Source organism: Neofelis nebulosa, chromosome 13 (genome assembly GCF_028018385.1).
Source record: "Neofelis nebulosa isolate mNeoNeb1 chromosome 13, mNeoNeb1.pri, whole genome shotgun sequence".
NCBI classification, from domain to species: domain Eukaryota; kingdom Metazoa; phylum Chordata; class Mammalia; order Carnivora; family Felidae; genus Neofelis; species Neofelis nebulosa.
The window spans coordinates 21,576,979-21,602,193 of record NC_080794.1 but is presented as its reverse complement, the minus strand read 5'-3'; the positions used below and the strand labels follow the sequence as shown (position 1 = coordinate 21,602,193).

General features: G+C 73.6%; 20 non-coding genes across 20 annotated transcripts; all 20 read right to left on the bottom strand.

Annotated features, from left to right (window-relative positions):
* Nucleotides 1-489: 489 nt before the first annotated feature.
* On the bottom strand, nucleotides 490-608 carry LOC131493989 (5S ribosomal RNA). Its single transcript, XR_009253060.1, has one exon. It is a non-coding gene; the product is annotated as a 5S ribosomal RNA (ribosomal RNA).
* A 1,131-nt stretch (nucleotides 609-1,739) lies between these two features.
* On the bottom strand, nucleotides 1,740-1,858 carry LOC131493988 (5S ribosomal RNA). The gene has a single exon (XR_009253059.1). It is a non-coding gene; the product is annotated as a 5S ribosomal RNA (ribosomal RNA).
* Nucleotides 1,859-2,989: 1,131 nt separating this feature from the next.
* LOC131493987 (5S ribosomal RNA) lies at nucleotides 2,990-3,108 on the bottom strand. The gene has a single exon (XR_009253058.1). It is a non-coding gene; the product is annotated as a 5S ribosomal RNA (ribosomal RNA).
* A 1,130-nt stretch (nucleotides 3,109-4,238) lies between these two features.
* LOC131493986 (5S ribosomal RNA) lies at nucleotides 4,239-4,357 on the bottom strand. The gene has a single exon (XR_009253057.1). It is a non-coding gene; the product is annotated as a 5S ribosomal RNA (ribosomal RNA).
* A 1,131-nt stretch (nucleotides 4,358-5,488) lies between these two features.
* Nucleotides 5,489-5,607, bottom strand: LOC131493985 (5S ribosomal RNA). Its single transcript, XR_009253056.1, has one exon. It is a non-coding gene; the product is annotated as a 5S ribosomal RNA (ribosomal RNA).
* Nucleotides 5,608-6,738: 1,131 nt separating this feature from the next.
* On the bottom strand, nucleotides 6,739-6,857 carry LOC131493984 (5S ribosomal RNA). Its single transcript, XR_009253055.1, has one exon. It is a non-coding gene; the product is annotated as a 5S ribosomal RNA (ribosomal RNA).
* Nucleotides 6,858-7,988: 1,131 nt separating this feature from the next.
* Nucleotides 7,989-8,107, bottom strand: LOC131493982 (5S ribosomal RNA). Its single transcript, XR_009253053.1, has one exon. It is a non-coding gene; the product is annotated as a 5S ribosomal RNA (ribosomal RNA).
* Nucleotides 8,108-9,231: 1,124 nt separating this feature from the next.
* Nucleotides 9,232-9,350, bottom strand: LOC131494157 (5S ribosomal RNA). Its single transcript, XR_009253222.1, has one exon. It is a non-coding gene; the product is annotated as a 5S ribosomal RNA (ribosomal RNA).
* A 1,126-nt stretch (nucleotides 9,351-10,476) lies between these two features.
* LOC131493981 (5S ribosomal RNA) lies at nucleotides 10,477-10,595 on the bottom strand. Its single transcript, XR_009253052.1, has one exon. It is a non-coding gene; the product is annotated as a 5S ribosomal RNA (ribosomal RNA).
* A 1,125-nt stretch (nucleotides 10,596-11,720) lies between these two features.
* LOC131493980 (5S ribosomal RNA) lies at nucleotides 11,721-11,839 on the bottom strand. Its single transcript, XR_009253051.1, has one exon. It is a non-coding gene; the product is annotated as a 5S ribosomal RNA (ribosomal RNA).
* A 1,127-nt stretch (nucleotides 11,840-12,966) lies between these two features.
* LOC131493979 (5S ribosomal RNA) lies at nucleotides 12,967-13,085 on the bottom strand. The gene has a single exon (XR_009253050.1). It is a non-coding gene; the product is annotated as a 5S ribosomal RNA (ribosomal RNA).
* A 1,125-nt stretch (nucleotides 13,086-14,210) lies between these two features.
* On the bottom strand, nucleotides 14,211-14,329 carry LOC131493978 (5S ribosomal RNA). The gene has a single exon (XR_009253049.1). It is a non-coding gene; the product is annotated as a 5S ribosomal RNA (ribosomal RNA).
* Nucleotides 14,330-15,453: 1,124 nt separating this feature from the next.
* On the bottom strand, nucleotides 15,454-15,572 carry LOC131493977 (5S ribosomal RNA). The gene has a single exon (XR_009253048.1). It is a non-coding gene; the product is annotated as a 5S ribosomal RNA (ribosomal RNA).
* A 1,131-nt stretch (nucleotides 15,573-16,703) lies between these two features.
* LOC131493976 (5S ribosomal RNA) lies at nucleotides 16,704-16,822 on the bottom strand. Its single transcript, XR_009253047.1, has one exon. It is a non-coding gene; the product is annotated as a 5S ribosomal RNA (ribosomal RNA).
* Nucleotides 16,823-17,952: 1,130 nt separating this feature from the next.
* LOC131493974 (5S ribosomal RNA) lies at nucleotides 17,953-18,071 on the bottom strand. The gene has a single exon (XR_009253046.1). It is a non-coding gene; the product is annotated as a 5S ribosomal RNA (ribosomal RNA).
* A 1,130-nt stretch (nucleotides 18,072-19,201) lies between these two features.
* LOC131493973 (5S ribosomal RNA) lies at nucleotides 19,202-19,320 on the bottom strand. The gene has a single exon (XR_009253045.1). It is a non-coding gene; the product is annotated as a 5S ribosomal RNA (ribosomal RNA).
* A 1,130-nt stretch (nucleotides 19,321-20,450) lies between these two features.
* Nucleotides 20,451-20,569, bottom strand: LOC131493972 (5S ribosomal RNA). The gene has a single exon (XR_009253044.1). It is a non-coding gene; the product is annotated as a 5S ribosomal RNA (ribosomal RNA).
* A 1,124-nt stretch (nucleotides 20,570-21,693) lies between these two features.
* LOC131493970 (5S ribosomal RNA) lies at nucleotides 21,694-21,812 on the bottom strand. The gene has a single exon (XR_009253042.1). It is a non-coding gene; the product is annotated as a 5S ribosomal RNA (ribosomal RNA).
* Nucleotides 21,813-22,943: 1,131 nt separating this feature from the next.
* On the bottom strand, nucleotides 22,944-23,062 carry LOC131493969 (5S ribosomal RNA). The gene has a single exon (XR_009253041.1). It is a non-coding gene; the product is annotated as a 5S ribosomal RNA (ribosomal RNA).
* Nucleotides 23,063-24,193: 1,131 nt separating this feature from the next.
* On the bottom strand, nucleotides 24,194-24,312 carry LOC131493968 (5S ribosomal RNA). Its single transcript, XR_009253040.1, has one exon. It is a non-coding gene; the product is annotated as a 5S ribosomal RNA (ribosomal RNA).
* Nucleotides 24,313-25,215: the final 903 nt, after the last annotated feature.

Genomic DNA, 25,215 nt, shown 5'->3' with positions numbered 1-25,215 from the left:
GCCCGCTCCTGGTTCTGGCATCCACCCACCCAGCCCCCACCCTCCAGTCCCCGGGCGCCAGCCTCCGGTCCCGCCCTCACCTCACACCCCCCCACCCCTCCGTGCGGGTGCGGGTGCCGGTGTGGGTGGTGTCTCAGGAAAGGTGCAAAGCTGGGACGTGGCTTCCAGCCGGTGCAGTGGGATCTGGCCGGGTGCGGGGAGCGGGGAGCGGGGAGCGTGCCCCTCGTGAAGTGCCGGGTGGGGGGGGAGGGGGGGGGTTGTGTGCGGGCTTGGGGTGCGTGGCGGGGCGGGGCGGGGCGGGGCCGGGCCAGGCCAGGCCAGGCTGCTTTGCTGGCCCGGGAGGGGCAGAGGGATCCGTGGCTGGGATGTGTTTGGCCCCAGCAGCCGCGCTCCCTGGGGAGAGAGGGACCCAGGGAGGGAGGGGGGGAGGGGCGGCGGGCGCCAAAGGAGAGGTCAAGGAGGCCAAAGGCCAAAGGCCAAAAGCGAAAAAGCCTACAGCACCCGGTATTCCCAGGCGGTCTCCCATCCAAGTACTAACCAGGCCCGACCCTGCTTAGCTTCCGAGATCAGACGAGATCGGGCGCGTTCAGGGTGGTATGGCCGTAGACGCGGGCGGCTGGCGCTGGGCGCCTCAAGAGCCTGCTCCACGCGTCCCCAGCCCAGCGGGTGCGGCGCTTCACCCGTGCACGCGCCTGCCTGCCTGCCTGCCTGCCTGCCGCCGCCCTCCGCCGCGGGCCCCGGGCGGGTGGCGGAGGCCGCGCAAGAGGACCCTGGCAAGGCGCTGAGGCGCAAGCCCCGGCGTTCTCCGATCCCGGGACTCTTGCAGGCCGCTCCCGGCTTGGCCCCACGCCCGCCTCCGCTTCCATCCGGCACCGCACCGGACCGCACGTCACCGCACCAGGTCGGGCTACTCACTGGCAAGAGGGTGGAAGCGAGCGTGGGGCATCCGGCCGGCCGTGCCTTCCGGGGCCCGCCCCGCCGGGGTGTCGGCGCCTCCTCCCCAGCCCCAGGGCGAGCGCAGCCAGCCACCCGGCCTTCTCCTCCCGTCTGCCCCACCTGGTGCATACCCACCCCGGAGGCGCCAGCGCCCCCAGTGAACATCAACAGCCCGAGCCCGCTGCCCTAGCGGGGCCTCGCGAAATGCCAGGGACCCTGCCTGGGGATGAGGGCTCGAGGGAGGGGAGAGGTCCAGGACCCAGGGAGCCCAGGCGTGTGGCGGAGTGGGAGTCTGGGGTCTCGCGGCCCCGCCCGCCCGCTCCTGGTTCTCGCATCCACCCACCCAGCCCCCACCCTCCAGTCCCCGGGCGCCAGCCTCCGGTCCCGCCCTCACCGCACACCCCCCCACCCCTCCGTGCGGGTGCGGGTGCCGGTGTGGGTGGTGTCTCAGGAAAGGTGCAAAGCTGGGACGTGGCTTCCAGCCGGTGCAGTGGGATCTGGCCGGGTGCGGGGAGCGGGGAGCGGGGAGCGTGCCCCTCGTGAAGTGCCGGGTGGGGGGGGAGGGGGGGGGTTGTGTGCGGGCTTGGGGTGCGTGGCGGGGCGGGGCGGGGCGGGGCCGGGCCAGGCCAGGCCAGGCTGCTTTGCTGGCCCGGGAGGGGCAGAGGGATCCGTGGCTGGGATGTGTTTGGCCCCAGCAGCCGCGCTCCCTGGGGAGAGAGGGACCCAGGGAGGGAGGGGGGGAGGGGCGGCGGGCGCCAAAGGAGAGGTCAAGGAGGCCAAAGGCCAAAGGCCAAAAGCGAAAAAGCCTACAGCACCCGGTATTCCCAGGCGGTCTCCCATCCAAGTACTAACCAGGCCCGACCCTGCTTAGCTTCCGAGATCAGACGAGATCGGGCGCGTTCAGGGTGGTATGGCCGTAGACGCGGGCGGCTGGCGCTGGGCGCCTCAAGAGCCTGCTCCACGCGTCCCCAGCCCAGCGGGTGCGGCGCTTCACCCGTGCACGCGCCTGCCTGCCTGCCTGCCTGCCTGCCGCCGCCCTCCGCCGCGGGCCCCGGGCGGGTGGCGGAGGCCGCGCAAGAGGACCCTGGCAAGGCGCTGAGGCGCAAGCCCCGGCGTTCTCCGATCCCGGGACTCTTGCAGGCCGCTCCCGGCTTGGCCCCACGCCCGCCTCCGCTTCCATCCGGCACCGCACCGGACCGCACGTCACCGCACCAGGTCGGGCTACTCACTGGCAAGAGGGTGGAAGCGAGCGTGGGGCATCCGGCCGGCCGTGCCTTCCGGGGCCCGCCCCGCCGGGGTGTCGGCGCCTCCTCCCCAGCCCCAGGGCGAGCGCAGCCAGCCACCCGGCCTTCTCCTCCCGTCTGCCCCACCTGGTGCATACCCACCCCGGAGGCGCCAGCGCCCCCAGTGAACATCAACAGCCCGAGCCCGCTGCCCTAGCGGGGCCTCGCGAAATGCCAGGGACCCTGCCTGGGGATGAGGGCTCGAGGGAGGGGAGAGGTCCAGGACCCAGGGAGCCCAGGCGTGTGGCGGAGTGGGAGTCTGGGGTCTCGCGGCCCCGCCCGCCCGCTCCTGGTTCTCGCATCCACCCACCCAGCCCCCACCCTCCAGTCCCCGGGCGCCAGCCTCCGGTCCCGCCCTCACCGCACACCCCCCCACCCCTCCGTGCGGGTGCGGGTGCCGGTGTGGGTGGTGTCTCAGGAAAGGTGCAAAGCTGGGACGTGGCTTCCAGCCGGTGCAGTGGGATCTGGCCGGGTGCGGGGAGCGGGGAGCGGGGAGCGTGCCCCTCGTGAAGTGCCGGGTGGGGGGGGAGGGGGGGGGTTGTGTGCGGGCTTGGGGTGCGTGGCGGGGCGGGGCGGGGCGGGGCCGGGCCAGGCCAGGCCAGGCTGCTTTGCTGGCCCGGGAGGGGCAGAGGGATCCGTGGCTGGGATGTGTTTGGCCCCAGCAGCCGCGCTCCCTGGGGAGAGAGGGACCCAGGGAGGGAGGGGGGGAGGGGCGGCGGGCGCCAAAGGAGAGGTCAAGGAGGCCAAAGGCCAAAGGCCAAAAGCGAAAAAGCCTACAGCACCCGGTATTCCCAGGCGGTCTCCCATCCAAGTACTAACCAGGCCCGACCCTGCTTAGCTTCCGAGATCAGACGAGATCGGGCGCGTTCAGGGTGGTATGGCCGTAGACGCGGGCGGCTGGCGCTGGGCGCCTCAAGAGCCTGCTCCACGCGTCCCCAGCCCAGCGGGTGCGGCGCTTCACCCGTGCACGCGCCTGCCTGCCTGCCTGCCTGCCTGCCGCCGCCCTCCGCCGCGGGCCCCGGGCGGGTGGCGGAGGCCGCGCAAGAGGACCCTGGCAAGGCGCTGAGGCGCAAGCCCCGGCGTTCTCCGATCCCGGGACTCTTGCAGGCCGCTCCCGGCTTGGCCCCACGCCCGCCTCCGCTTCCATCCGGCACCGCACCGGACCGCACGTCACCGCACCAGGTCGGGCTACTCACTGGCAAGAGGGTGGAAGCGAGCGTGGGGCATCCGGCCGGCCGTGCCTTCCGGGGCCCGCCCCGCCGGGGTGTCGGCGCCTCCTCCCCAGCCCCAGGGCGAGCGCAGCCAGCCACCCGGCCTTCTCCTCCCGTCTGCCCCACCTGGTGCATACCCACCCCGGAGGCGCCAGCGCGCCCAGTGAACATCAACAGCCCGAGCCCGCTGCCCTAGCGGGGCCTCGCGAAATGCCAGGGACCCTGCCTGGGGATGAGGGCTCGAGGGAGGGGAGAGGTCCAGGACCCAGGGAGCCCAGGCGTGTGGCGGAGTGGGAGTCTGGGGTCTCGCGGCCCCGCCCGCCCGCTCCTGGTTCTCGCATCCACCCACCCAACCCCCACCCTCCAGTCCCCGGGCGCCAGCCTCCGGTCCCGCCCTCACCGCACACCCCCCCACCCCTCCGTGCGGGTGCGGGTGCCGGTGTGGGTGGTGTCTCAGGAAAGGTGCAAAGCTGGGACGTGGCTTCCAGCCGGTGCAGTGGGATCTGGCCGGGTGCGGGGAGCGGGGAGCGGGGAGCGTGCCCCTCGTGAAGTGCCGGGTGGGGGGGGAGGGGGGGGGTTGTGTGCGGGCTTGGGGTGCGTGGCGGGGCGGGGCGGGGCGGGGCCGGGCCAGGCCAGGCCAGGCTGCTTTGCTGGCCCGGGAGGGGCAGAGGGATCCGTGGCTGGGATGTGTTTGGCCCCAGCAGCCGCGCTCCCTGGGGAGAGAGGGACCCAGGGAGGGAGGGGGGAGGGGCGGCGGGCGCCAAAGGAGAGGTCAAGGAGGCCAAAGGCCAAAGGCCAAAAGCGAAAAAGCCTACAGCACCCGGTATTCCCAGGCGGTCTCCCATCCAAGTACTAACCAGGCCCGACCCTGCTTAGCTTCCGAGATCAGACGAGATCGGGCGCGTTCAGGGTGGTATGGCCGTAGACGCGGGCGGCTGGCGCTGGGCGCCTCAAGAGCCTGCTCCACGCGTCCCCAGCCCAGCGGGTGCGGCGCTTCACCCGTGCACGCGCCTGCCTGCCTGCCTGCCTGCCTGCCGCCGCCCTCCGCCGCGGGCCCCGGGCGGGTGGCGGAGGCCGCGCAAGAGGACCCTGGCAAGGCGCTGAGGCGCAAGCCCCGGCGTTCTCCGATCCCGGGACTCTTGCAGGCCGCTCCCGGCTTGGCCCCACGCCCGCCTCCGCTTCCATCCGGCACCGCACCGGACCGCACGTCACCGCACCAGGTCGGGCTACTCACTGGCAAGAGGGTGGAAGCGAGCGTGGGGCATCCGGCCGGCCGTGCCTTCCGGGGCCCGCCCCGCCGGGGTGTCGGCGCCTCCTCCCCAGCCCCAGGGCGAGCGCAGCCAGCCACCCGGCCTTCTCCTCCCGTCTGCCCCACCTGGTGCATACCCACCCCGGAGGCGCCAGCGCCCCCAGTGAACATCAACAGCCCGAGCCCGCTGCCCTAGCGGGGCCTCGCGAAATGCCAGGGACCCTGCCTGGGGATGAGGGCTCGAGGGAGGGGAGAGGTCCAGGACCCAGGGAGCCCAGGCGTGTGGCGGAGTGGGAGTCTGGGGTCTCGCGGCCCCGCCCGCCCGCTCCTGGTTCTCGCATCCACCCACCCAGCCCCCACCCTCCAGTCCCCGGGCGCCAGCCTCCGGTCCCGCCCTCACCGCACACCCCCCCACCCCTCCGTGCGGGTGCGGGTGCCGGTGTGGGTGGTGTCTCAGGAAAGGTGCAAAGCTGGGACGTGGCTTCCAGCCGGTGCAGTGGGATCTGGCCGGGTGCGGGGAGCGGGGAGCGGGGAGCGTGCCCCTTGTGAAGTGCCGGGTGGGGGGGGAGGGGGGGGGTTGTGTGCGGGCTTGGGGTGCGTGGCGGGGCGGGGCGGGGCGGGGCCGGGCCAGGCCAGGCCAGGCTGCTTTGCTGGCCCGGGAGGGGCAGAGGGATCCGTGGCTGGGATGTGTTTGGCCCCAGCAGCCGCGCTCCCTGGGGAGAGAGGGACCCAGGGAGGGAGGGGGGGAGGGGCGGCGGGCGCCAAAGGAGAGGTCAAGGAGGCCAAAGGCCAAAGGCCAAAAGCGAAAAAGCCTACAGCACCCGGTATTCCCAGGCGGTCTCCCATCCAAGTACTAACCAGGCCCGACCCTGCTTAGCTTCCGAGATCAGACGAGATCGGGCGCGTTCAGGGTGGTATGGCCGTAGACGCGGGCGGCTGGCGCTGGGCGCCTCAAGAGCCTGCTCCACGCGTCCCCAGCCCAGCGGGTGCGGCGCTTCACCCGTGCACGCGCCTGCCTGCCTGCCTGCCTGCCTGCCGCCGCCCTCCGCCGCGGGCCCCGGGCGGGTGGCGGAGGCCGCGCAAGAGGACCCTGGCAAGGCGCTGAGGCGCAAGCCCCGGCGTTCTCCGATCCCGGGACTCTTGCAGGCCGCTCCCGGCTTGGCCCCACGCCCGCCTCCGCTTCCATCCGGCACCGCACCGGACCGCACGTCACCGCACCAGGTCGGGCTACTCACTGGCAAGAGGGTGGAAGCGAGCGTGGGGCATCCGGCCGGCCGTGCCTTCCGGGGCCCGCCCCGCCGGGGTGTCGGCGCCTCCTCCCCAGCCCCAGGGCGAGCGCAGCCAGCCACCCGGCCTTCTCCTCCCGTCTGCCCCACCTGGTGCATACCCACCCCGGAGGCGCCAGCGCCCCCAGTGAACATCAACAGCCCGAGCCCGCTGCCCTAGCGGGGCCTCGCGAAATGCCAGGGACCCTGCCTGGGGATGAGGGCTCGAGGGAGGGGAGAGGTCCAGGACCCAGGGAGCCCAGGCGTGTGGCGGAGTGGGAGTCTGGGGTCTCGCGGCCCCGCCCGCCCGCTCCTGGTTCTCGCATCCACCCACCCAGCCCCCACCCTCCAGTCCCCGGGCGCCAGCCTCCGGTCCCGCCCTCACCGCACACCCCCCCACCCCTCCGTGCGGGTGCGGGTGCCGGTGTGGGTGGTGTCTCAGGAAAGGTGCAAAGCTGGGACGTGGCTTCCAGCCGGTGCAGTGGGATCTGGCCGGGTGCGGGGAGCGGGGAGCGGGGAGCGTGCCCCTCGTGAAGTGCCGGGTGGGGGGGGAGGGGGGGGGTTGTGTGCGGGCTTGGGGTGCGTGGCGGGGCGGGGCGGGGCGGGGCCGGGCCAGGCCAGGCCAGGCTGCTTTGCTGGCCCGGGAGGGGCAGAGGGATCCGTGGCTGGGATGTGTTTGGCCCCAGCAGCCGCGCTCCCTGGGGAGAGAGGGACCCAGGGAGGGAGGGGGGGAGGGGCGGCGGGCGCCAAAGGAGAGGTCAAGGAGGCCAAAGGCCAAAGGCCAAAAGCGAAAAAGCCTACAGCACCCGGTATTCCCAGGCGGTCTCCCATCCAAGTACTAACCAGGCCCGACCCTGCTTAGCTTCCGAGATCAGACGAGATCGGGCGCGTTCAGGGTGGTATGGCCGTAGACGCGGGCGGCTGGCGCTGGGCGCCTCAAGAGCCTGCTCCACGCGTCCCCAGCCCAGCGGGTGCGGCGCTTCACCCGTGCACGCGCCTGCCTGCCTGCCTGCCTGCCTGCCGCCGCCCTCCGCCGCGGGCCCCGGGCGGGTGGCGGAGGCCGCGCAAGAGGACCCTGGCAAGGCGCTGAGGCGCAAGCCCCGGCGTTCTCCGATCCCGGGACTCTTGCAGGCCGCTCCCGGCTTGGCCCCACGCCCGCCTCCGCTTCCATCCGGCACCGCACCGGACCGCACGTCACCGCACCAGGTCGGGCTACTCACTGGCAAGAGGGTGGAAGCGAGCGTGGGGCATCCGGCCGGCCGTGCCTTCCGGGGCCCGCCCCGCCGGGGTGTCGGCGCCTCCTCCCCAGCCCCAGGGCGAGCGCAGCCAGCCACCCGGCCTTCTCCTCCCGTCTGCCCCACCTGGTGCATACCCACCCCGGAGGCGCCAGCGCGCCCAGTGAACATCAACAGCCCGAGCCCGCTGCCCTAGCGGGGCCTCGCGAAATGCCAGGGACCCTGCCTGGGGATGAGGGCTCGAGGGAGGGGAGAGGTCCAGGACCCAGGGAGCCCAGGCGTGTGGCGGAGTGGGAGTCTGGGGTCTCGCGGCCCCGCCCGCCCGCTCCTGGTTCTCGCATCCACCCACCCAACCCCCACCCTCCAGTCCCCGGGCGCCAGCCTCCGGTCCCGCCCTCACCGCACACCCCCCCACCCCTCCGTGCGGGTGCGGGTGCCGGTGTGGGTGGTGTCTCAGGAAAGGTGCAAAGCTGGGACGTGGCTTCCAGCCGGTGCAGTGGGATCTGGCCGGGTGCGGGGAGCGGGGAGCGGGGAGCGTGCCCCTCGTGAAGTGCCGGGTGGGGGGGGAGGGGGGGGGGTTGTGTGCGGGCTTGGGGTGCGTGGCGGGGCGGGGCGGGGCGGGGCCGGGCCAGGCCAGGCCAGGCTGCTTTGCTGGCCCGGGAGGGGCAGAGGGATCCGTGGCTGGGATGTGTTTGGCCCCAGCAGCCGCGCTCCCTGGGGAGAGAGGGACCCAGGGAGGGAGGGGGGAGGGGCGGCGGGCGCCAAAGGAGAGGTCAAGGAGGCCAAAGGCCAAAGGCCAAAAGCGAAAAAGCCTACAGCACCCGGTATTCCCAGGCGGTCTCCCATCCAAGTACTAACCAGGCCCGACCCTGCTTAGCTTCCGAGATCAGACGAGATCGGGCGCGTTCAGGGTGGTATGGCCGTAGACGCGGGCGGCTGGCGCTGGGCGCCTCAAGAGCCTGCTCCACGCGTCCCCAGCCCAGCGGGTGCGGCGCTTCACCCGTGCACGCGCCTGCCTGCCTGCCTGCCTGCCTGCCGCCGCCCTCCGCCGCGGGCCCCGGGCGGGTGGCGGAGGCCGCGCAAGAGGACCCTGGCAAGGCGCTGAGGCGCAAGCCCCGGCGTTCTCCGATCCCGGGACTCTTGCAGGCCGCTCCCGGCTTGGCCCCACGCCCGCCTCCGCTTCCATCCGGCACCGCACCGGACCGCACGTCACCGCACCAGGTCGGGCTACTCACTGGCAAGAGGGTGGAAGCGAGCGTGGGGCATCCGGCCGGCCGTGCCTTCCGGGGCCCGCCCCGCCGGGGTGTCGGCGCCTCCTCCCCAGCCCCAGGGCGAGCGCAGCCAGCCACCCGGCCTTCTCCTCCCGTCTGCCCCACCTGGTGCATACCCACCCCGGAGGCGCCAGCGCCCCCAGTGAACATCAACAGCCCGAGCCCGCTGCCCTAGCGGGGCCTCGCGAAATGCCAGGGACCCTGCCTGGGGATGAGGGCTCGAGGGAGGGGAGAGGTCCAGGACCCAGGGAGCCCAGGCGTGTGGCGGAGTGGGAGTCTGGGGTCTCGCGGCCCCGCCCGCCCGCTCCTGGTTCTCGCATCCACCCACCCAGCCCCCACCCTCCAGTCCCCGGGCGCCAGCCTCCGGTCCCGCCCTCACCGCACACCCCCCCCACCCCTCCGTGCGGGTGCGGGTGCCGGTGTGGGTGGTGTCTCAGGAAAGGTGCAAAGCTGGGACGTGGCTTCCAGCCGGTGCAGTGGGATCTGGCCGGGTGCGGGGAGCGGGGAGCGTGCCCCTCGTGAAGTGCCGGGTGGGGGGGGAGGGGGGGGGTTGTGTGCGGGCTTGGGGTGCGTGGCGGGGCGGGGCGGGGCGGGGCCGGGCCAGGCCAGGCCAGGCTGCTTTGCTGGCCCGGGAGGGGCAGAGGGATCCGTGGCTGGGATGTGTTTGGCCCCAGCAGCCGCGCTCCCTGGGGAGAGAGGGACCCAGGGAGGGAGGGGGGAGGGGCGGCGGGCGCCAAAGGAGAGGTCAAGGAGGCCAAAGGCCAAAGGCCAAAAGCGAAAAAGCCTACAGCACCCGGTATTCCCAGGCGGTCTCCCATCCAAGTACTAACCAGGCCCGACCCTGCTTAGCTTCCGAGATCAGACGAGATCGGGCGCGTTCAGGGTGGTATGGCCATAGACGCGGGCGGCTGGCGCTGGGCGCCTCAAGAGCCTGCTCCACGCGTCCCCAGCCCAGCGGGTGCGGCGCTTCACCCGTGCACGCACCTGCCTGCCTGCCTGCCTGCCGCCGCCCTCCGCCCCGGGCCCCGGGCGGGTGGCGGAGGCCGCGCAAGAGGACCCTGGCAAGGCGCTGAGGCGCAAGCCCCGGCGTTCTCCGATCCCGGGACTCTTGCAGGCCGCTCCCGGCTTGGCCCCACGCCCGCCTCCGCTTCCATCCGGCACCGCACCGGACCGCACGTCACCGCACCAGGTCGGGCTACTCGCTGGCAAGAGGGTGGAAGCGAGCGTGGGGCATCCGGCCGGCCGTGCCTCCCGGGGCCCGCCCCGCCGGGGTGTCGACGCCTCCTCCCCAGCCCCAGGGCGAGCGCAGCCAGCCACCCGGCCTTCTCCTCCCGTCTGCCCCACCTGGTGCATACCCACCCCGGAGGCGCCAGCGCGCCCAGTGAACATCAACAGCCCGAGCCCGCTGCCCTAGCGGGGCCTCGCGAAATGCCAGGGACCCTGCCTGGGGATGAGGGCTCGAGGGAGGGGAGAGGTCCAGGACCCAGGGAGCCCAGGCGTGTGGCGGAGTGGGAGTCTGGGGTCTCGCGGCCCCGCCCGCCCGCTCCTGGTTCTCGCATCCACCCACCCAACCCCCACCCTCCAGTCCCCGGGCGCCAGCCTCCGGTCCCGCCCTCACCGCACACCCCCCCACCCCTCCGTGCGGGTGCGGGTGCCGGTGTGGGTGGTGTCTCAGGAAAGGTGCAAAGCTGGGACGTGGCTTCCAGCCGGTGCAGTGGGATCTGGCCGGGTGCGGGGAGCGGGGAGCGGGGAGCGTGCCCCTCGTGAAGTGCCGGGTGGGGGGGGAGGGGGGGGGTTGTGTGCGGGCTTGGGGTGCGTGGCGGGGCGGGGCGGGGCGGGGCCGGGCCAGGCCAGGCCAGGCTGCTTTGCTGGCCCGGGAGGGGCAGAGGGATCCGTGGCTGGGATGTGTTTGGCCCCAGCAGCCGCGCTCCCTGGGGAGAGAGGGACCCAGGGAGGGAGGGGGGAGGGGCGGCGGGCGCCAAAGGAGAGGTCAAGGAGGCCAAAGGCCAAAGGCCAAAAGCGAAAAAGCCTACAGCACCCGGTATTCCCAGGCGGTCTCCCATCCAAGTACTAACCAGGCCCGACCCTGCTTAGCTTCCGAGATCAGACGAGATCGGGCGCGTTCAGGGTGGTATGGCCGTAGACGCGGGCGGCTGGCGCTGGGCGCCTCAAGAGCCTGCTCCACGCGTCCCCAGCCCAGCGGGTGCGGCGCTTCACCCGTGCACGCGCCTGCCTGCCTGCCTGCCTGCCTGCCGCCGCCCTCCGCCGCGGGCCCCGGGCGGGTGGCGGAGGCCGCGCAAGAGGACCCTGGCAAGGCGCTGAGGCGCAAGCCCCGGCGTTCTCCGATCCCGGGACTCTTGCAGGCCGCTCCCGGCTTGGCCCCACGCCCGCCTCCGCTTCCATCCGGCACCGCACCGGACCGCACGTCACCGCACCAGGTCGGGCTACTCACTGGCAAGAGGGTGGAAGCGAGCGTGGGGCATCCGGCCGGCCGTGCCTTCCGGGGCCCGCCCCGCCGGGGTGTCGGCGCCTCCTCCCCAGCCCCAGGGCGAGCGCAGCCAGCCACCCGGCCTTCTCCTCCCGTCTGCCCCACCTGGTGCATACCCACCCCGGAGGCGCCAGCGCCCCCAGTGAACATCAACAGCCCGAGCCCGCTGCCCTAGCGGGGCCTCGCGAAATGCCAGGGACCCTGCCTGGGGATGAGGGCTCGAGGGAGGGGAGAGGTCCAGGACCCAGGGAGCCCAGGCGTGTGGCGGAGTGGGAGTCTGGGGTCTCGCGGCCCCGCCCGCCCGCTCCTGGTTCTCGCATCCACCCACCCAGCCCCCACCCTCCAGTCCCCGGGCGCCAGCCTCCGGTCCCGCCCTCACCGCACACCCCCCCCACCCCTCCGTGCGGGTGCGGGTGCCGGTGTGGGTGGTGTCTCAGGAAAGGTGCAAAGCTGGGACGTGGCTTCCAGCCGGTGCAGTGGGATCTGGCCGGGTGCGGGGAGCGGGGAGCGTGCCCCTCGTGAAGTGCCGGGTGGGGGGGGAGGGGGGGGGTTGTGTGCGGGCTTGGGGTGCGTGGCGGGGCGGGGCGGGGCGGGGCCGGGCCAGGCCAGGCCAGGCTGCTTTGCTGGCCCGGGAGGGGCAGAGGGATCCGTGGCTGGGATGTGTTTGGCCCCAGCAGCCGCGCTCCCTGGGGAGAGAGGGACCCAGGGAGGGAGGGGGGGAGGGGCGGCGGGCGCCAAAGGAGAGGTCAAGGAGGCCAAAGGCCAAAGGCCAAAAGCGAAAAAGCCTACAGCACCCGGTATTCCCAGGCGGTCTCCCATCCAAGTACTAACCAGGCCCGACCCTGCTTAGCTTCCGAGATCAGACGAGATCGGGCGCGTTCAGGGTGGTATGGCCGTAGACGCGGGCGGCTGGCGCTGGGCGCCTCAAGAGCCTGCTCCACGCGTCCCCAGCCCAGCGGGTGCGGCGCTTCACCCGTGCACGCGCCTGCCTGCCTGCCTGCCTGCCGCCGCCCTCCGCCGCGGGCCCCGGGCGGGTGGCGGAGGCCGCGCAAGAGGACCCTGGCAAGGCGCTGAGGCGCAAGCCCCGGCGTTCTCCGATCCCGGGACTCTTGCAGGCCGCTCCCGGCTTGGCCCCACGCCCGCCTCCGCTTCCATCCGGCACCGCACCGGACCGCACGTCACCGCACCAGGTCGGGCTACTCACTGGCAAGAGGGTGGAAGCGAGCGTGGGGCATCCGGCCGGCCGTGCCTTCCGGGGCCCGCCCCGCCGGGGTGTCGGCGCCTCCTCCCCAGCCCCAGGGCGAGCGCAGCCAGCCACCCGGCCTTCTCCTCCCGTCTGCCCCACCTGGTGCATACCCACCCCGGAGGCGCCAGCGCCCCCAGTGAACATCAACAGCCCGAGCCCGCTGCCCTAGCGGGGCCTCGCGAAATGCCAGGGACCCTGCCTGGGGATGAGGGCTCGAGGGAGGGGAGAGGTCCAGGACCCAGGGAGCCCAGGCGTGTGGCGGAGTGGGAGTCTGGGGTCTCGCGGCCCCGCCCGCCCGCTCCTGGTTCTCGCATCCACCCACCCAGCCCCCACCCTCCAGTCCCCGGGCGCCAGCCTCCGGTCCCGCCCTCACCGCACACCCCCCCACCCCTCCGTGCGGGTGCGGGTGCCGGTGTGGGTGGTGTCTCAGGAAAGGTGCAAAGCTGGGACGTGGCTTCCAGCCGGTGCAGTGGGATCTGGCCGGGTGCGGGGAGCGGGGAGCGGGGAGCGTGCCCCTCGTGAAGTGCCGGGTGGGGGGGGAGGGGGGGGGTTGTGTGCGGGCTTGGGGTGCGTGGCGGGGCGGGGCGGGGCGGGGCCGGGCCAGGCCAGGCCAGGCTGCTTTGCTGGCCCGGGAGGGGCAGAGGGATCCGTGGCTGGGATGTGTTTGGCTCCAGCAGCCGCGCTCCCTGGGGAGAGAGGGACCCAGGGAGGGAGGGGGGGAGGGGCGGCGGGCGCCAAAGGAGAGGTCAAGGAGGCCAAAGGCCAAAGGCCAAAAGCGAAAAAGCCTACAGCACCCGGTATTCCCAGGCGGTCTCCCATCCAAGTACTAACCAGGCCCGACCCTGCTTAGCTTCCGAGATCAGACGAGATCGGGCGCGTTCAGGGTGGTATGGCCGTAGACGCGGGCGGCTGGCGCTGGGCGCCTCAAGAGCCTGCTCCACGCGTCCCCAGCCCAGCGGGTGCGGCGCTTCACCCGTGCACGCGCCTGCCTGCCTGCCTGCCTGCCTGCCGCCGCCCTCCGCCGCGGGCCCCGGGCGGGTGGCGGAGGCCGCGCAAGAGGACCCTGGCAAGGCGCTGAGGCGCAAGCCCCGGCGTTCTCCGATCCCGGGACTCTTGCAGGCCGCTCCCGGCTTGGCCCCACGCCCGCCTCCGCTTCCATCCGGCACCGCACCGGACCGCACGTCACCGCACCAGGTCGGGCTACTCGCTGGCAAGAGGGTGGAAGCGAGCGTGGGGCATCCGGCCGGCCGTGCCTCCCGGGGCCCGCCCCGCCGGGGTGTCGACGCCTCCTCCCCAGCCCCAGGGCGAGCGCAGCCAGCCACCCGGCCTTCTCCTCCCGTCTGCCCCACCTGGTGCATACCCACCCCGGAGGCGCCAGCGCCCCCAGTGAACATCAACAGCCCGAGCCCGCTGCCCTAGCGGGGCCTCGCGAAATGCCAGGGACCCTGCCTGGGGATGAGGGCTCGAGGGAGGGGAGAGGTCCAGGACCCAGGGAGCCCAGGCGTGTGGCGGAGTGGGAGTCTGGGGTCTCGCGGCCCCGCCCGCCCGCTCCTGGTTCTCGCATCCACCCACCCAGCCCCCACCCTCCAGTCCCCGGGCGCCAGCCTCCGGTCCCGCCCTCACCGCACACCCCCCCCACCCCTCCGTGCGGGTGCGGGTGCCGGTGTGGGTGGTGTCTCAGGAAAGGTGCAAAGCTGGGACGTGGCTTCCAGCCGGTGCAGTGGGATCTGGCCGGGTGCGGGGAGCGGGGAGCGTGCCCCTCGTGAAGTGCCGGGTGGGGGGGGAGGGGGGGGGTTGTGTGCGGGCTTGGGGTGCGTGGCGGGGCGGGGCGGGGCGGGGCCGGGCCAGGCCAGGCCAGGCTGCTTTGCTGGCCCGGGAGGGGCAGAGGGATCCGTGGCTGGGATGTGTTTGGCCCCAGCAGCCGCGCTCCCTGGGGAGAGAGGGACCCAGGGAGGGAGGGGGGGAGGGGCGGCGGGCGCCAAAGGAGAGGTCAAGGAGGCCAAAGGCCAAAGGCCAAAAGCGAAAAAGCCTACAGCACCCGGTATTCCCAGGCGGTCTCCCATCCAAGTACTAACCAGGCCCGACCCTGCTTAGCTTCCGAGATCAGACGAGATCGGGCGCGTTCAGGGTGGTATGGCCGTAGACGCGGGCGGCTGGCGCTGGGCGCCTCAAGAGCCTGCTCCACGCGTCCCCAGCCCAGCGGGTGCGGCGCTTCACCCGTGCACGCGCCTGCCTGCCTGCCTGCCTGCCTGCCGCCGCCCTCCGCCGCGGGCCCCGGGCGGGTGGCGGAGGCCGCGCAAGAGGACCCTGGCAAGGCGCTGAGGCGCAAGCCCCGGCGTTCTCCGATCCCGGGACTCTTGCAGGCCGCTCCCGGCTTGGCCCCACGCCCGCCTCCGCTTCCATCCGGCACCGCACCGGACCGCACGTCACCGCACCAGGTCGGGCTACTCACTGGCAAGAGGGTGGAAGCGAGCGTGGGGCATCCGGCCGGCCGTGCCTTCCGGGGCCCGCCCCGCCGGGGTGTCGGCGCCTCCTCCCCAGCCCCAGGGCGAGCGCAGCCAGCCACCCGGCCTTCTCCTCCCGTCTGCCCCACCTGGTGCATACCCACCCCGGAGGCGCCAGCGCCCCCAGTGAACATCAACAGCCCGAGCCCGCTGCCCTAGCGGGGCCTCGCGAAATGCCAGGGACCCTGCCTGGGGATGAGGGCTCGAGGGAGGGGAGAGGTCCAGGACCCAGGGAGCCCAGGCGTGTGGCGGAGTGGGAGTCTGGGGTCTCGCGGCCCCGCCCGCCCGCTCCTGGTTCTCGCATCCACCCACCCAGCCCCCACCCTCCAGTCCCCGGGCGCCAGCCTCCGGTCCCGCCCTCACCGCACACCCCCCCCACCCCTCCGTGCGGGTGCGGGTGCCGGTGTGGGTGGTGTCTCAGGAAAGGTGCAAAGCTGGGACGTGGCTTCCAGCCGGTGCAGTGGGATCTGGCCGGGTGCGGGGAGCGGGGAGCGTGCCCCTCGTGAAGTGCCGGGTGGGGGGGGAGGGGGGGGGTTGTGTGCGGGCTTGGGGTGCGTGGCGGGGCGGGGCGGGGCGGGGCCGGGCCAGGCCAGGCCAGGCTGCTTTGCTGGCCCGGGAGGGGCAGAGGGATCCGTGGCTAGGATGTGTTTGGCCCCAGCAGCCGCGCTCCCTGGGGAGAGAGGGACCCAGGGAGGGAGGGGGGAGGGGCGGCGGGCGCCAAAGGAGAGGTCAAGGAGGCCAAAGGCCAAAGGCCAAAAGCGAAAAAGCCTACAGCACCCGGTATTCCCAGGCGGTCTCCCATCCAAGTACTAACCAGGCCCGACCCTGCTTAGCTTCCGAGATCAGACGAGATCGGGCGCGTTCAGGGTGGTATGGCCGTAGACGCGGGCGGCTGGCGCTGGGCGCCTCAAGAGCCTGCTCCACGCGTCCCCAGCCCAGCGGGTGCGGCGCTTCACCCGTGCACGCACCTGCCTGCCTGCCTGCCTGCCTGCCGCCGCCCTCCGCCGCGGGCCCCGGGCGGGTGGTGGAGGCCGCGCAAGAGGACCCTGGCAAGGCGCTGAGGCGCAAGCCCCGGCGTTCTCCGATCCCGGGACTCTTGCAGGCCGCTCCCGGCTTGGCCCCACGCCCGCCTCCGCTTCCATCCGGCACCGCACCGGACCGCACGTCACCGCACCAGGTCGGGCTACTCACTGGCAAGAGGGTGGAAGCGAGCGTGGGGCATCCGGCCGGCCGTGCCTTCCGGGGCCCGCCCCGCCGGGGTGTCGGCGCCTCCTCCCCAGCCCCAGGGCGAGCGCAGCCAGCCACCCGGCCTTCTCCTCCCGTCTGCCCCACCTGGTGCATACCCACCCCGGAGGCGCCAGCGCCCCCAGTGAACATCAACAGCCCGAGCCCGCTGCCCTAGCGGGGCCTCGCGAAATGCCAGGGACCCTGCCTGGGGATGAGGGCTCGAGGGAGGGGAGAGGTCCAGGACCCAGGGAGCCCAGGCGTGTGGCGGAGTGGGAGTCTGGGGTCTCGCGGCCCCGCCCGCCCGCTCCTGGTTCTCGCATCCACCCACCCAGCCCCCACCCTCCAGTCCCCGGGCGCCAGCCTCCGGTCCCGCCCTCACCGCACACCCCCCCACCCCTCCGTGCGGGTGCGGGTGCCGGTGTGGGTGGTGTCTCAGGAAAGGTGCAAAGCTGGGACGTGGCTTCCAGCCGGTGCAGTGGGATCTGGCCGGGTGCGGGGAGCGGGGAGCGGGGAGCGTGCCCCTCGTGAAGTGCCGGGTGGGGGGGGAGGGGGGGGGTTGTGTGCGGGCTTGGGGTGCGTGGCGGGGCGGGGCGGGGCGGGGCCGGGCCAGGCCAGGCCAGGCTGCTTTGCTGGCCCGGGAGGGGCAGAGGGATCCGTGGCTGGGATGTGTTTGGCCCCAGCAGCCGCGCTCCCTGGGGAGAGAGGGACCCAGGGAGGGAGGGGGGGAGGGGCGGCGGGCGCCAAAGGAGAGGTCAAGGAGGCCAAAGGCCAAAGGCCAAAAGCGAAAAAGCCTACAGCACCCGGTATTCCCAGGCGGTCTCCCATCCAAGTACTAACCAGGCCCGACCCTGCTTAGCTTCCGAGATCAGACGAGATCGGGCGCGTTCAGGGTGGTATGGCCGTAGACGCGGGCGGCTGGCGCTGGGCGCCTCAAGAGCCTGCTCCACGCGTCCCCAGCCCAGCGGGTGCGGCGCTTCACCCGTGCACGCGCCTGCCTGCCTGCCTGCCTGCCTGCCGCCGCCCTCCGCCGCGGGCCCCGGGCGGGTGGCGGAGGCCGCGCAAGAGGACCCTGGCAAGGCGCTGAGGCGCAAGCCCCGGCGTTCTCCGATCCCGGGACTCTTGCAGGCCGCTCCCGGCTTGGCCCCACGCCCGCCTCCGCTTCCATCCGGCACCGCACCGGACCGCACGTCACCGCACCAGGTCGGGCTACTCACTGGCAAGAGGGTGGAAGCGAGCGTGGGGCATCCGGCCGGCCGTGCCTTCCGGGGCCCGCCCCGCCGGGGTGTCGGCGCCTCCTCCCCAGCCCCAGGGCGAGCGCAGCCAGCCACCCGGCCTTCTCCTCCCGTCTGCCCCACCTGGTGCATACCCACCCCGGAGGCGCCAGCGCCCCCAGTGAACATCAACAGCCCGAGCCCGCTGCCCTAGCGGGGCCTCGCGAAATGCCAGGGACCCTGCCTGGGGATGAGGGCTCGAGGGAGGGGAGAGGTCCAGGACCCAGGGAGCCCAGGCGTGTGGCGGAGTGGGAGTCTGGGGTCTCCCGGCCCCGCCCGCCCGCTCCTGGTTCTCGCATCCACCCACCCAGCCCCCACCCTCCAGTCCCCGGGCGCCAGCCTCCGGTCCCGCCCTCAACGCACACCCCCCCACCCCTCCGTGCGGGTGCGGGTGCCGGTGTGGGTGGTGTCTCAGGAAAGGTGCAAAGCTGGGACGTGGCTTCCAGCCGGTGCAGTGGGATCTGGCCGGGTGCGGGGAGCGGGGAGCGGGGAGCGTGCCCCTCGTGAAGTGCCGGGTGGGGGGGGAGGGGGGGATTGTGTGCGGGCTTGGGGTGCGTGGCGGGGCGGGGCGGGGCGGGGCCGGGCCAGGCCAGGCCAGGCTGCTTTGCTGGCCCGGGAGGGGCAGAGGGATCCGTGGCTGGGATGTGTTTGGCCCCAGCAGCCGCGCTCCCTGGGGAGAGAGGGACCCAGGGAGGGAGGGGGGGAGGGGCGGCGGGCGCCAAAGGAGAGGTCAAGGAGGCCAAAGGCCAAAGGCCAAAAGCGAAAAAGCCTACAGCACCCGGTATTCCCAGGCGGTCTCCCATCCAAGTACTAACCAGGCCCGACCCTGCTTAGCTTCCGAGATCAGACGAGATCGGGCGCGTTCAGGGTGGTATGGCCGTAGACGCGGGCGGCTGGCGCTGGGCGCCTCAAGAGCCTGCTCCACGCGTCCCCAGCCCAGCGGGTGCGGCGCTTCACCCGTGCACGCGCCTGCCTGCCTGCCTGCCTGCCTGCCGCCGCCCTCCGCCGCGGGCCCCGGGCGGGTGGTGGAGGCCGCGCAAGAGGACCCTGGCAAGGCGCTGAGGCGCAAGCCCCGGCGTTCTCCGATCCCGGGACTCTTGCAGGCCGCTCCCGGCTTGGCCCCACGCCCGCCTCCGCTTCCATCCGGCACCGCACCGGACCGCACGTCACCGCACCAGGTCGGGCTACTCACTGGCAAGAGGGTGGAAGCGAGCGTGGGGCATCCGGCCGGCCGTGCCTTCCGGGGCCCGCCCCGCCGGGGTGTCGGCGCCTCCTCCCCAGCCCCAGGGCGAGCGCAGCCAGCCACCCGGCCTTCTCCTCCCGTCTGCCCCACCTGGTGCATACCCACCCCGGAGGCGCCAGCGCCCCCAGTGAACATCAACAGCCCGAGCCCGCTGCCCTAGCGGGGCCTCGCGAAATGCCAGGGACCCTGCCTGGGGATGAGGGCTCGAGGGAGGGGAGAGGTCCAGGACCCAGGGAGCCCAGGCGTGTGGCGGAGTGGGAGTCTGGGGTCTCGCGGCCCCGCCCGCCCGCTCCTGGTTCTCGCATCCACCCACCCAGCCCCCACCCTCCAGTCCCCGGGCGCCAGCCTCCGGTCCCGCCCTCACCGCACACCCCCCCACCCCTCCGTGCGGGTGCGGGTGCCGGTGTGGGTGGTGTCTCAGGAAAGGTGCAAAGCTGGGACGTGGCTTCCAGCCGGTGCAGTGGGATCTGGCCGGGTGCGGGGAGCGGGGAGCGGGGAGCGTGCCCCTCGTGAAGTGCCGGGTGGGGGGGGAGGGGGGGGGTGTGTGCGGGCTTGGGGTGCGTGGCGGGGCGGGGCGGGGCGGGGCCGGGCCAGGCCAGGCCAGGCTGCTTTGCTGGCCCGGGAGGGGCAGAGGGATCCGTGGCTGGGATGTGTTTGGCCCCAGCAGCCGCGCTCCCTGGGGAGAGAGGGACCCAGGGAGGGAGGGGGGGAGGGGCGGCGGGCGCCAAAGGAGAGGTCAAGGAGGCCAAAGGCCAAAGGCCAAAAGCGAAAAAGCCTACAGCACCCGGTATTCCCAGGCGGTCTCCCATCCAAGTACTAACCAGGCCCGACCCTGCTTAGCTTCCGAGATCAGACGAGATCGGGCGCGTTCAGGGTGGTATGGCCGTAGACGCGGGCGGCTGGCGCTGGGCGCCTCAAGAGCCTGCTCCACGCGTCCCCAGCCCAGCGGGTGCGGCGCTTCACCCGTGCACGCGCCTGCCTGCCTGCCTGCCTGCCTGCCGCCGCCCTCCGCCGCGGGCCCCGGGCGGGTGGCGGAGGCCGCGCAAGAGGACCCTGGCAAGGCGCTGAGGCGCAAGCCCCGGCGTTCTCCGATCCCGGGACTCTTGCAGGCCGCTCCCGGCTTGGCCCCACGCCCGCCTCCGCTTCCATCCGGCACCGCACCGGACCGCACGTCACCGCACCAGGTCGGGCTACTCACTGGCAAGAGGGTGGAAGCGAGCGTGGGGCATCCGGCCGGCCGTGCCTTCCGGGGCCCGCCCCGCCGGGGTGTCGGCGCCTCCTCCCCAGCCCCAGGGCGAGCGCAGCCAGCCACCCGGCCTTCTCCTCCCGTCTGCCCCACCTGGTGCATACCCACCCCGGAGGCGCCAGCGCCCCCAGTGAACATCAACAGCCCGAGCCCGCTGCCCTAGCGGGGCCTCGCGAAATGCCAGGGACCCTGCCTGGGGATGAGGGCTCGAGGGAGGGGAGAGGTCCAGGACCCAGGGAGCCCAGGCGTGTGGCGGAGTGGGAGTCTGGGGTCTCGCGGCCCCGCCCGCCCGCTCCTGGTTCTCGCATCCACCCACCCAGCCCCCACCCTCCAGTCCCCGGGCGCCAGCCTCCGGTCCCGCCCTCACCGCACACCCCCCCACCCCTCCGTGCGGGTGTGGGTGCCGGTGTGGGTGGTGTCTCAGGAAAGGTGCAAAGCTGGGACGTGGCTTCCAGCCGGTGCAGTGGGATCTGGCCGGGTGCGGGGAGCGGGGAGCGGGGAGCGTGCCCCTCGTGAAGTGCCGGGTGGGGGGGGAGGGGGGGGGTGTGTGCGGGCTTGGGGTGCGTGGCGGGGCGGGGCGGGGCGGGGCCGGGCCAGGCCAGGCCAGGCTGCTTTGCTGGCCCGGGAGGGGCAGAGGGATCCGTGGCTGGGATGTGTTTGGCCCCAGCAGCCGCGCTCCCTGGGGAGAGAGGGACCCAGGGAGGGAGGGGGGGAGGGGCGGCGGGCGCCAAAGGAGAGGTCAAGGAGGCCAAAGGCCAAAGGCCAAAAGCGAAAAAGCCTACAGCACCCGGTATTCCCAGGCGGTCTCCCATCCAAGTACTAACCAGGCCCGACCCTGCTTAGCTTCCGAGATCAGACGAGATCGGGCGCGTTCAGGGTGGTATGGCCGTAGACGCGGGCGGCTGGCGCTGGGCGCCTCAAGAGCCTGCTCCACGCGTCCCCAGCCCAGCGGGTGCGGCGCTTCACCCGTGCACGCGCCTGCCTGCCTGCCTGCCTGCCTGCCGCCGCCCTCCGCCGCGGGCCCCGGGCGGGTGGCGGAGGCCGCGCAAGAGGACCCTGGCAAGGCGCTGAGGCGCAAGCCCCGGCGTTCTCCGATCCCGGGACTCTTGCAGGCCGCTCCCGGCTTGGCCCCACGCCCGCCTCCGCTTCCATCCGGCACCGCACCGGACCGCACGTCACCGCACCAGGTCGGGCTACTCACTGGCAAGAGGGTGGAAGCGAGCGTGGGGCATCCGGCCGGCCGTGCCTTCCGGGGCCCGCCCCGCCGGGGTGTCGGCGCCTCCTCCCCAGCCCCAGGGCGAGCGCAGCCAGCCACCCGGCCTTCTCCTCCCGTCTGCCCCACCTGGTGCATACCCACCCCGGAGGCGCCAGCGCCCCCAGTGAACATCAACAGCCCGAGCCCGCTGCCCTAGCAGGGCCTCGCGAAATGCCAGGGACCCTGCCTGGGGATGAGGGCTCGAGGGAGGGGAGAGGTCCAGGACCCAGGGAGCCCAGGCGTGTGGCGGAGTGGGAGTCTGGGGTCTCGCGGCCCCGCCCGCCCGCTCCTGGTTCTCGCATCCACCCACCCAGCCCCCACCCTCCAGTCCCCGGGCGCCAGCCTCCGGTCCCGCCCTCACCGCACACCCCCCCCACCCCTCCGTGCGGGTGCGGGTGCCGGTGTGGGTGGTGTCTCAGGAAAGGTGCAAAGCTGGGACGTGGCTTCCAGCCGGTGCAGTGGGATCTGGCCGGGTGCGGGGAGCGGGGAGCGTGCCCCTCGTGAAGTGCCGGGTGGGGGGGGAGGGGGGGGGTTGTGTGCGGGCTTGGGGTGCGTGGCGGGGCGGGGCGGGGCGGGGCCGGGCCAGGCCAGGCCAGGCTGCTTTGCTGGCCCGGGAGGGGCAGAGGGATCCGTGGCTAGGATGTGTTTGGCCCCAGCAGCCGCGCTCCCTGGGGAGAGAGGGACCCAGGGAGGGAGGGGGGAGGGGCGGCGGGCGCCAAAGGAGAGGTCAAGGAGGCCAAAGGCCAAAGGCCAAAAGCGAAAAAGCCTACAGCACCCGGTATTCCCAGGCGGTCTCCCATCCAAGTACTAACCAGGCCCGACCCTGCTTAGCTTCCGAGATCAGACGAGATCGGGCGCGTTCAGGGTGGTATGGCCGTAGACGCGGGCGGCTGGCGCTGGGCGCCTCAAGAGCCTGCTCCACGCGTCCCCAGCCCAGCGGGTGCGGCGCTTCACCCGTGCACGCACCTGCCTGCCTGCCTGCCTGCCTGCCGCCGCCCTCCGCCGCGGGCCCCGGGCGGGTGGTGGAGGCCGCGCAAGAGGACCCTGGCAAGGCGCTGAGGCGCAAGCCCCGGCGTTCTCCGATCCCGGGACTCTTGCAGGCCGCTCCCGGCTTGGCCCCACGCCCGCCTCCGCTTCCATCCGGCACCGCACCGGACCGCACGTCACCGCACCAGGTCGGGCTACTCACTGGCAAGAGGGTGGAAGCGAGCGTGGGGCATCCGGCCGGCCGTGCCTTCCGGGGCCCGCCCCGCCGGGGTGTCGGCGCCTCCTCCCCAGCCCCAGGGCGAGCGCAGCCAGCCACCCGGCCTTCTCCTCCCGTCTGCCCCACCTGGTGCATACCCACCCCGGAGGCGCCAGCGCCCCCAGTGAACATCAACAGCCCGAGCCCGCTGCCCTAGCGGGGCCTCGCGAAATGCCAGGGACCCTGCCTGGGGATGAGGGCTCGAGGGAGGGGAGAGGTCCAGGACCCAGGGAGCCCAGGCGTGTGGCGGAGTGGGAGTCTGGGGTCTCGCGGCCCCGCCCGCCCGCTCCTGGTTCTCGCATCCACCCACCCAGCCCCCACCCTCCAGTCCCCGGGCGCCAGCCTCCGGTCCCGCCCTCACCGCACACCCCCCCACCCCTCCGTGCGGGTGCGGGTGCCGGTGTGGGTGGTGTCTCAGGAAAGGTGCAAAGCTGGGACGTGGCTTCCAGCCGGTGCAGTGGGATCTGGCCGGGTGCGGGGAGCGGGGAGCGGGGAGCGTGCCCCTCGTGAAGTGCCGGGTGGGGGGGGAGGGGGGGGGTTGTGTGCGGGCTTGGGGTGCGTGGCGGGGCGGGGCGGGGCGGGGCCGGGCCAGGCCAGGCCAGGCTGCTTTGCTGGCCCGGGAGGGGCAGAGGGATCCGTGGCTGGGATGTGTTTGGCCCCAGCAGCCGCGCTCCCTGGGGAGAGAGGGACCCAGGGAGGGAGGGGGGGAGGGGCGGCGGGCGCCAAAGGAGAGGTCAAGGAGGCCAAAGGCCAAAGGCCAAAAGCGAAAAAGCCTACAGCACCCGGTATTCCCAGGCGGTCTCCCATCCAAGTACTAACCAGGCCCGACCCTGCTTAGCTTCCGAGATCAGACGAGATCGGGCGCGTTCAGGGTGGTATGGCCGTAGACGCGGGCGGCTGGCGCTGGGCGCCTCAAGAGCCTGCTCCACGCGTCCCCAGCCCAGCGGGTGCGGCGCTTCACCCGTGCACGCGCCTGCCTGCCTGCCTGCCTGCCTGCCGCCGCCCTCCGCCGCGGGCCCCGGGCGGGTGGCGGAGGCCGCGCAAGAGGACCCTGGCAAGGCGCTGAGGCGCAAGCCCCGGCGTTCTCCGATCCCGGGACTCTTGCAGGCCGCTCCCGGCTTGGCCCCACGCCCGCCTCCGCTTCCATCCGGCACCGCACCGGACCGCACGTCACCGCACCAGGTCGGGCTACTCACTGGCAAGAGGGTGGAAGCGAGCGTGGGGCATCCGGCCGGCCGTGCCTTCCGGGGCCCGCCCCGCCGGGGTGTCGGCGCCTCCTCCCCAGCCCCAGGGCGAGCGCAGCCAGCCACCCGGCCTTCTCCTCCCGTCTGCCCCACCTGGTGCATACCCACCCCGGAGGCGCCAGCGCCCCCAGTGAACATCAACAGCCCGAGCCCGCTGCCCTAGCGGGGCCTCGCGAAATGCCAGGGACCCTGCCTGGGGATGAGGGCTCGAGGGAGGGGAGAGGTCCAGGACCCAGGGAGCCCAGGCGTGTGGCGGAGTGGGAGTCTGGGGTCTCCCGGCCCCGCCCGCCCGCTCCTGGTTCTCGCATCCACCCACCCAGCCCCCACCCTCCAGTCCCCGGGCGCCAGCCTCCGGTCCCGCCCTCAACGCACACCCCCCCACCCCTCCGTGCGGGTGCGGGTGCCGGTGTGGGTGGTGTCTCAGGAAAGGTGCAAAGCTGGGACGTGGCTTCCAGCCGGTGCAGTGGGATCTGGCCGGGTGCGGGGAGCGGGGAGCGGGGAGCGTGCCCCTCGTGAAGTGCCGGGTGGGGGGGGAGGGGGGGGGTTGTGTGCGGGCTTGGGGTGCGTGGCGGGGCGGGGCGGGGCGGGGCCGGGCCAGGCCAGGCCAGGCTGCTTTGCTGGCCCGGGAGGGGCAGAGGGATCCGTGGCTGGGATGTGTTTGGCCCCAGCAGCCGCGCTCCCTGGGGAGAGAGGGACCCAGGGAGGGAGGGGGGGAGGGGCGGCGGGCGCCAAAGGAGAGGTCAAGGAGGCCAAAGGCCAAAGGCCAAAAGCGAAAAAGCCTACAGCACCCGGTATTCCCAGGCGGTCTCCCATCCAAGTACTAACCAGGCCCGACCCTGCTTAGCTTCCGAGATCAGACGAGATCGGGCGCGTTCAGGGTGGTATGGCCGTAGACGCGGGCGGCTGGCGCTGGGCGCCTCAAGAGCCTGCTCCACGCGTCCCCAGCCCAGCGGGTGCGGCGCTTCACCCGTGCACGCGCCTGCCTGCCTGCCTGCCTGCCTGCCGCCGCCCTCCGCCGCGGGCCCCGGGCGGGTGGCGGAGGCCGCGCAAGAGGACCCTGGCAAGGCGCTGAGGCGCAAGCCCCGGCGTTCTCCGATCCCGGGACTCTTGCAGGCCGCTCCCGGCTTGGCCCCACGCCCGCCTCCGCTTCCATCCGGCACCGCACCGGACCGCACGTCACCGCACCAGGTCGGGCTACTCACTGGCAAGAGGGTGGAAGCGAGCGTGGGGCATCCGGCCGGCCGTGCCTTCCGGGGCCCGCCCCGCCGGGGTGTCGGCGCCTCCTCCCCAGCCCCAGGGCGAGCGCAGCCAGCCACCCGGCCTTCTCCTCCCGTCTGCCCCACCTGGTGCATACCCACCCCGGAGGCGCCAGCGCCCCCAGTGAACATCAACAGCCCGAGCCCGCTGCCCTAGCGGGGCCTCGCGAAATGCCAGGGACCCTGCCTGGGGATGAGGGCTCGAGGGAGGGGAGAGGTCCAGGACCCAGGGAGCCCAGGCGTGTGGCGGAGTGGGAGTCTGGGGTCTCGCGGCCCCGCCCGCCCGCTCCTGGTTCTCGCATCCACCCACCCAGCCCCCACCCTCCAGTCCCCGGGCGCCAGCCTCCGGTCCCGCCCTCACCGCACACCCCCCCACCCCTCCGTGCGGGTGCGGGTGCCGGTGTGGGTGGTGTCTCAGGAAAGGTGCAAAGCTGGGACGTGGCTTCCAGCCGGTGCAGTGGGATCTGGCCGGGTGCGGGGAGCGGGGAGCGGGGAGCGTGCCCCTCGTGAAGTGCCGGGTGGGGGGGGAGGGGGGGGGTTGT